This window comes from Alligator sinensis, unplaced genomic scaffold (assembly GCF_000455745.1).
Source record: "Alligator sinensis unplaced genomic scaffold, ASM45574v1 scaffold273_1, whole genome shotgun sequence".
Taxonomy (NCBI): Eukaryota; Metazoa; Chordata; order Crocodylia; family Alligatoridae; genus Alligator; species Alligator sinensis.
The window spans coordinates 503,683-512,832 of NW_005841943.1; positions in this window are offsets into that span (position 1 = coordinate 503,683).

The following is a 9,150-nucleotide window of genomic DNA, read 5'->3' on the forward strand; positions in this document are numbered from 1 at the left end:
GGGGAGGGGCCGGCGCCATCTTGGGGAGGCTGGGGCAGGACCGGGGCCAGGGCCGCCTTCCCGTGCGGCTGCTCTCCCCGGGCGCGGGGAGGCCGTGTCCGCCCGCGGGGCCTTGCCTGGGTGGGGCGCGTCGTGCGGCGCAGCGCGGTTCGCCCCGCCTGGGGAGATGGCCTGCGGGAGGGTGTCTCGCTCCCTGCACCCTTCCTGGCTGCCTGCGCCTTTATGCACCCCCATCCCCGGGCCCTCCTGGGCCACCTGGCCCTGGCCACGGTACGCCTGACCAGGCTGGAGGGAGGAAGGACCCCCCAGGGCTGCAGGGCCACTTTCATAGCTGTAGGGTCGGAGGGGACCCCCGGCCTGGGCAGGAAAGCACGTGCGGGTCACACAACCCCAGCCAGGTGCTTGTGCAGCCTCCTCTTCAAGACCCCCAAGCTCTTGGTGAAGCACCACCTCCCTTGGGAGCCCATTGCAGATTTTGGCAACCCTCACCATAAAGAATTTTTTCCTGTTGTCTAATCTAAATCTGCTCCCCATCAGTTTGTGGCTGTTGTTCCTAGTAACCCCAAGGGGTGCCTGGCAAACTGAGCATCCCCTATTCCTTGCTGCCCCTCCCAGTGAACTTCTAGGCGGCCACAAAATCCCCTCTCAGCTGTCTCTTGTGGAGGCTGAAGAGATTCAAGGTCCCACAATCTCTTCTCATAGGATCTTACCTGCAGGCCCCTAACCATACCAGGGGCCCTCTAGACCCTCTCAAGGTTATCTGCATCCCTCTTGAAGTGCGGTGTCCAGAACTGGACACAATGCTCCAGCTGCAGCCTGACCAGTGCTGCACAGAGGGGAAGTATCACCTCACTTTCCCATCCCTCCTCTGTTCTCCAGGCAGTGTCCACTGGCTCCTTCAACTGGTTCAGGGGCCTGTGGGCACTGTCCGGTGTCCTCTGCTCCCCGTCCCCACTGGCTGTGCTCGTTTTGAACCTGTGACCCTCACCCCCATCGCTGTTTTGTCTTGGTTGTCCCAAGCGGTCACTGACACGTCCTTAGTGGCCATCCTTATTGAGTGGGGGCTTCTAGCTCTGCTCCGTTGGCTGTGTCCCACGTTCTGGAACAGCATAGCATCAAAAGGCCTGCTGGAGCTGAGCCCCAAGTGCCTGATACAGCCTCAGGGGATGGCTTTGATCACTTCCAATTGCTGAAGAGAAATGGATTATCATGGGTGAAACTTGCTGGGCATCCGTTGCTCGCCTCACCCTCTTTCCTCTTTGCTGCATGTCTTATGGCAGCTTCCGTGGCAAGCTCTAGGATTTTGAAAAGGGGTGTGCAGATGGTGAGGTGCATCATCACATATAACACAATTTTTCTCCAGTTAGAAATAGACTACATTAAGACTACATTAAGAAATAGCATTATTAAGACACTAGGGGTCTAAGGCTGTATGATTCCATTTCTATTAGAAGCAAAAACAAATATATCTTAGTTGGAGTGAGTTGAATACAATCTGCAGGGCTGTGGAGAGACCAGAATTGCAGAACAAAGGAGAGCTTGATTGGTGGAACATGAAGACCATTAAAAAGAAGAGGGCTGGTAACAGCTATGGATTGAAGAGTTTAGAAAGGATCCGGTAGATTATAATGAGCCATGAAGTCAATTGACTCCCTCAGCACTGCCTGACTAGAAATACTGCCACCACTGCCAGGCAGGTGCTTTTAAACTTTGGCTGGAGCAGTAATCAAAGTGGGGTGCAAGCGCACCAGTGCTCTCCCCCAGATCCTCCCCTGTCAGCTTCTGTCTTGTTAAATGTAAGCATTTGTACTATCTTCCAAGATGTTATGCCCTCATATCCTCCACAGGGTTGCCTTTTAACAAATCTTTTGTTTTGCCCATTTTTGACTGAGGTTTCTATGGCATGGTGCCACCCAGAATAGCTTTCCATCTAATGTATGTGAAGCTCATTCCCTCTCCAATAAAACTTCTAAAGAACCCCTTTTCCTGAGGTAATCAGACTGAGAAGCACTCACATTTTGTGTTGTACTAGCTAGGTCTTTTGGATTGTAAGATCCTCAGATCCAGGATCTGGTAACTGTACAAGACACTTCATCTATATACATAGTTCTCTAAACTTTTTCCATATAACATGCTGCTCTCATTTAGGCTGGATCAAGGTGACCGGTCTGGAAAGTAGTTGCACCACCTAGTTACAAAACCATGATCTTTTGCAGTGTGGTGGTGTTGGGTTGGTGGTGGTGGTGGTTGTTGGTCAGGTGGTGGGTTGGTGGTGTTAGTCAGGTGGTGGGTTGCAACTCCTACAAAAGTGATCAGAAGGTGTTGAAAATTCTGTTATGCATCAGAAGTAAGCAGTATCTTGTTCCCCTACTCCTTGCACACCTTTACCATTCAAAACAAGAAGTATTCATCAGAAGAATTATCATTATTATAAATGTTATAAACCTTTTACTTTTATAACATGTTTCAGGAGGTCATGAAGATTTTTCACTTTGAGTAAGGGCTTGCCAACCTGAAACAGCTAAGAAACACTGATCTATTGTACAGTATCCTGTATACCAAAAATACTACATAAATAATAAAATCCTGTTTCCTAAAGGATAGCCCCATATTTCTAATTTAAATTGCCATTTCAATTTTGTGAAATATTTTTCAACCTTTATTATTCTAGGGGATGTATTCATTAGCTTCAGGTTTATCATCTATTTGGATAAGTTTAGAACCACACCAATTTTACAAAGGTACTTGTGTAAGTGATGTGAAATTTCATGGGTCTTAAAATTGCTTTTGTTGCCTGTGAAAAGTTTAGAGACTTGATATTTTTTCCTGTGATATAATGATGATATACAAAGGTATGACTTCTGTGTCACAGCCTCCTGACTCACCAGCATGTACAAGTTTGTGCTTGTGAAATAAACTGCACCAACAGTCTGAACCATTAAGTTTCATTTAACTGTAGTGAGGTTTAAATTATCTAGATGTCATGTTCAGCTAATTTGAATAGCAAAAGGAAACAGCCCCAAATCCTTAATCTATGGTCATTTCAAATTATAAAATTAAATGGAGAGAAGTTAAAAGGGAATGATTAGTCCATTAAAGTTCCTGGTTTCAAGTGTTATTACCAGGGATCCTGGTTTTCTCCGTTTAAAAAAATCCCAAATTCTCCAATAAAAAACCCCAAGTTCTCTGATAAAAATGTAAAATCTGCATTATTCCACAATTAGGATGAAATGAAATGCCACTACACACACACACACACACACACACACACACACACACACACCCTCCCTATGTAGGTACATATAGGTATCAGTTTAACACTATGCTTTATTGATATATTTACAATTTTAGAGCAATTTGGAAGCCTACCAGTGACTCAGTCATTATAATAAAATTCTAAATACCTGAATATTTTGGTGTTTGATTTTGGATTTTTGATCATGGAAAATCAGAGCTCCGCCCCTTTCATTCATCAGGACACGAGTCCAGCTGCAGCTGTCCCACCTGCTGCTTTGTGGTTCTGAGCAACCCTTATATATGGGTGCCCTGCCATTGCCCATGCCAGTGTCCCTCATTCCCGACCCACAGCTCCCCCAGCCCTGCTAGTGCCCAACCCCACTTCCCCCCAGGCCCCAGTATGGGAAGAAGGGGGTGAGTGTGCAGGGAAGGTGGGGTGTGGACACAAACAACACATTGTGGGGAAAGAAACAGGGGCAGCAGCATGGAGTTGTGCACCCAACTGCTGCTGGGTGGGCAGGGGGCACTTCACCTTTGTATCCATGGCTGCACAGCACTCCCTCTCCTTCCGCTTCTCACTGCAGCCCCGTGCCTCACTGTGGGCACAGAAATCTGGGGGACACATTATCTGTGCCCCTCCACCTCCGACGCATCACTTGTGCTCCCATCCTGCCCCCCACTCCCATAGGCTTACCTGCAGGGAGCTGTAGGAGGTGCTCTCCACCATACTGCCTAACCCTAACCCTACTCCCCCACCCCTTGCAGGCTAAAACTCTGCCAGCCTGCAAGGGAAAACCCAAGGTTTCCCAATTTTGAGAAAATATGCATTTTTCCACAGAAAACAGAAAACCCAGATCCCTGGCTATTACTATTATTCATGTTTACAAAGCCACTGTTCCAAATGTCAATGTGATTTTTTGTTCGTTTGTTTTTTCAGGGGATGGGAGGTTAACTTTAGGAATAATTCCTTCCCTGGCCCCAGTGGAACATAATACATAGGACTAAGACCTACATCATCAAATCTAGCATGTTATGCTGCATGAGGTTCTCTCTGTTTGGGTTCTGTTGGCTAACTGGTCTTGTCATCGTTTTCTTCATGGTCAGAACGTACAAGTGACACAAATTGCTGCCATTCAGTAGGCTGGAGTACTTTCCATAGAGTACCTAAGTACTTCATGGTCTGGAACAAGGATGGCCAACCTGTTTCATGGATGCCACAAGTGGCACGGGCAGCCTCTGTGCATGGCACATGGCACACTGGGAAGCGGGCAGTCGGGTAGACATCACATTCAGTTTACAAATGTAGTCACCTCCCATTCAGTTTTTTCTGTTGATCTTCTCCTTAAAATGTGGGAGTTATTCTTCCACTCCTACTAGTGTCGTTGTTCCTTCCTGAGAATTCTTCAGTTTGGTTATATTAAAAAAAAAGCCTGAAACAGAACACAGAACATGTTTACAAGACGTAAACTGTCTTTCAAGTCTAACATCAGACTATATAAAATGACACCACCTTTCTTAACAGATCAGCTTCCTGCATATCTACAGAATCATCTCATTTGGCTTTAGTGCCAGAAATTCAGGGCAGAATCTTTAGCTGCTATATATCAGCATAGTTTCAACAGCTTCAGTGGAGCTATACCAAGTTACATCAGTTAAGGATCTAGTTCTAAGTTTTTACTTTCTTTTATTTCTGTTAGCAGTACACAAGCCACCATAGCTGAGTATGTTCTATACTCTGCTCGTCTGGATATTAATAGAATGGATTGCTTCTAATTAAGTTCACATATGCAAACTCATTGAAAGGGATACTTAGGTGTAGTTGAGGGTCAAATTTGAACTATAGGAACTGTTGTTGTTGAAGACACTTTACAAGTATGTAACTCAACTTGACTCCCTGGGTAAAATTGTGCCGTTAATGAAGTTGAAACTCTTACTAACTTCAGGTTAAACTTTTATTTTCTGAGGGCAGGATCAGTTAGAAAACAACACTGCAACTTGATCACATTTGCTAAGAAAAATCACTGAGTGATGATCATGGAGTCTTATAATGCCATTTTAAAGGTCACTTTTCAGACAGAACTACCATTTAGTTTATACAGAATGGATCAGTTGTGGCACATATTTTAAATGTCATCTTCATATGAGATAAGTGGGTTCTGCAAAAAATCCCTTTAAAAATATAATCACTTTTAAAATATTTCTTCTTCAAATTTTAAGTATCAGTAATATCAGTACATATTGTTTTACTAATTTGAAAGTTGTTATTGAACAAAATGAAATTGACATATTTTAAATGATCACAAAATATTCATCAGGATGTGTGTTATATGGAAAAAACTTACCTACTTCCTTTTTTTCTTGAATTTGTCTAGTAAAAAAACCTGGTATGAAAGTTTAAGTAATTTAAAAAAAAATATTTAATTTAGGCAAATCACTGTGTCCTCCAAAGTGCTAAAATATTTATATTTTTTATGTATGTATTTTTGTAGGGCTGTCAAATGATTAAAAAAATTAATTGCAATTAATCATGAGATTAAAGAATAGCTGTGATTAGACACAATTTTAATCATAAGCAGTTAATAATAGAACCCCAATTTATTATAAATATTTTTCGATGTACAGACATGTACACAAACCCTAGATAGTCCCCAAGACCTGTCCCTCCAACCCTGCCCTCCCATACACTTAGCTGCATCCAGCTGCTGAGTCTGTTCCCAAGGGTGCATAGGCAGGCATGTAGCAGAGAGAGGGAGGGGTTGCTTTTCCCCCAGCACCAGCAGCAATTAATGCAAGTTAAAAAAAATTAACACAAAAACGAATTAACATGCTAATTGCACGTGTTAACTGCGATTAATTGACAGACCTAATTTTTTTTGTAAAATATGTTAGTTACATTAAAATTACCTAGATATCAGATTCACCCAAAGAACCTTGTCTACCTATGCGCTTAGACCAACACAGCTACAATCTACACCTCTATAGACCTAAGCAACTTCGAACTGATGCTAAATCTAAAGTACAGGTTCCAATAGCCTTATTTTTTATAATGGATAGAACCAAAACTCCAGATCTAAATAGACCAAGTGGGGGCTTCAAAATGAAGTATCTGAGAACATTTGCCCAAAGTTAAGGTTGCTTTAAATTTGTTCTATTACAGAACCTGATTCAAATGAAGACTTGTGTTTAGGCTGAATGAGCAAAGTTTTCTGCTGAGCCTACTTTCACATACAGGATTTATGTTTAAACGTCTTAAATATTTTGAAAGATACAAATAGCACACTTTTGATGGTCTTCAACCAACCACGATGTCACATCAGAATTCAGATCAAGATTCTGTAGTGTATAATGCCTTCCTACTCTGGTGTCTGTACTGTATCTACCCATCATATGAAACAGCAAGTTTTAGGAAAAACCCAACCCACCCCTAAAAGCTAATTCTTTACTCATTTTCTGGTAGAAAACTCTTCTGACTAAATTAACAAAAAGGAAGCATTCATTTTTAATGTAAGGATTAATTGCTGACAAGTACTTGCTTGCAATCCCTATACTTATATTTTTGCAGATATTTGCAGCAATTTATGATTAAATACAGTATTCTGTTTTCCTTTAAGTTTAAATATGAGGATCACTCACCATAACGATGAAGCAAAATTATAATTTTCTGTATGGAAGATCACAATACACTTTGTCATAAAAGATCCTCACTAGCAGCGAGGTCTTCCTTAGAAATAATGTTTGTAACAAAAATCACATCAACATAAAAACCCAGTCTCTCTCTCCAAGTTAATTCTAGTCATTTGACTGGATATAGGATCTAATTTTCTATCCAAATGACATTCTCCCTCTGTTTCCCAAGCAGCCATTTTAATTCCTCCAACATTTTTTCTAAAGAGAGGGGAGAATAGAAAGTCAAATGGGAATCAACTCCTTGTTTACTATGGCTAGGTAGTGCTGCTGAACTTCTGAGTGAATCACAGTGAATTGTGAAAAATCACAGTGAATGCGAGTTTTCTTTGGAAATCTTTATTTTAACTTCAGTTCTCAAATTAATCTGTACTGTGTGAACTGGGAATTTGTCGAGCTGAGAAAGTGATGCATCACTTCCTGATAGATGGCTTCTAAGAGATAGCCAACATGGCTTCACTGCAGGTAGATCTTGCCTGACAAACTTCATTTCCTTCTATGACTAGGTGACATATCACCTGGACAAAGGAGAAGAGGTTGATGTCATATATTTAAATCTCAAAAAAGGCCTTTTACTTGATCTCCCATGATGTCCTCATGGTAAAATTGGGGAACTGCAGCCTCAACAACCTTAAGGTCCAATGGCTGGGGAACTGGCTCCGTGATAGTGATAGTCGATGGAACCGAGTCAATGTGGCTTATGGTGACCAGTGGCATCCCCCAGGGCTCAGTACTCAGACCAATACTCTTTGATATATTCATAAATGATCTGGATTTGGGTGTCAGAAGCAGACTGGCTAAGTTCACAGACAACACCAAATTATGGGGAAGTGAGGTCACTCTTGATGACAGGTTGACAATTCAGTTCAACCTGGATAGGCTCGCAAGGTGGGCGGATAAAAACCTAATGACATTCAACACAGAGAAATGCAAGGTGCTCCACCTCAGGAGAAAAAACCCACATCATACATATAGACTCGGCGGTGCTACACTCACTAGCACCATGACCAAAAGAGACTTGGGGGTCGTGACTGACCACAAGATGAACATGCACTACCAATGCAATGCCACAGCCGGGAAAGCAGATAAAACTCCAGCTTACATCTACTGATACATCTCAAGTGAGACCCAAGAAGTCCTCCTGCTTTACTTGGCCTTGGTGAAGCCGCAGCTGGAGTACTGCAGCCAGTTCTGGGCTCCACACTTTAGAAGGGATGTGGAGAAGCTCGAGAGAGTCCAGAGGAGAGCCACATCCATGATAGAGGTCAAGAGAACAGGCCTTATGAGGAGAGGCTGAGAAGCATGGGACTCTTCAGCCCGGAGAAGCAAAGGCTCACAAGTGACTTGGTGGCAGCCTATATCAGGGGTGTGCATCAGGAACTGGGAGAACATCTGTTCACCAGGGCACCCCAAGGGAAGACAAGGTCTAATGGTCACAAACTGCTGGAAGACCATTTTAGACTGGACATAAGGAAAAACTTTTTTACTGTCCGAGTCTCCAGAGTCTGGAATAGATAAGAAATGCTTGGATGTTTATCTTGCTGAGGTGATCTGAACCTTGGGCAGGGGGCTGGACCCAATGATTTTACAAGGTCCCTTACAGCTCTAATGTCTATGAAATCTATTAAATCTATACTTTATTAGAAATTAAGCTGGTATGTTTACGTAGATATAAATTATTCAAGGCTGTCTTGGAAAAAAAAAATCTCTCTTATATGTTTTTGTTTTTCCAGGAGTCATAAATGCTTACAATTAGGGGTGCATCAATAGAGATTTTGGGGGCCAATACTGACAGCTGATTTTTAAGGGGGCATATCGGCTGATACCAATCCGATTTCTGATACAGCTGCATGTGGCTGATAAGTCTGTTGTGCTGAAAGCAGGGTGGGGAGGGAAGGGGTGTGGTGGGGGCAGATCAACACCCCCCGCAGTGAGGGAGAAGTGGGGCTGGGGCTGGGGCAGGCACTGCCCAGCCAAGGCGGGGCAGGACAGGAGCAGGACAGAGCCACAGCTTGTTTGGGAGGCATGAGGAGGGGGATGGTGGCTCCCCTCCCCTGCATGCCACTGGTCCGGGAGTGGCTCATCTGCTCATCTAGCAGGTTCCCGCGTCTGGGAAGGAATTGGGGGTGCGGGGTGTCCCCGGATCTACATGGGGCAGGGTGGGGCAGGGCAGGCAAGAAGGGAGGAGCAGCGGCAGGGGGCCCCCATAAAACCACAGGACCCAACAAA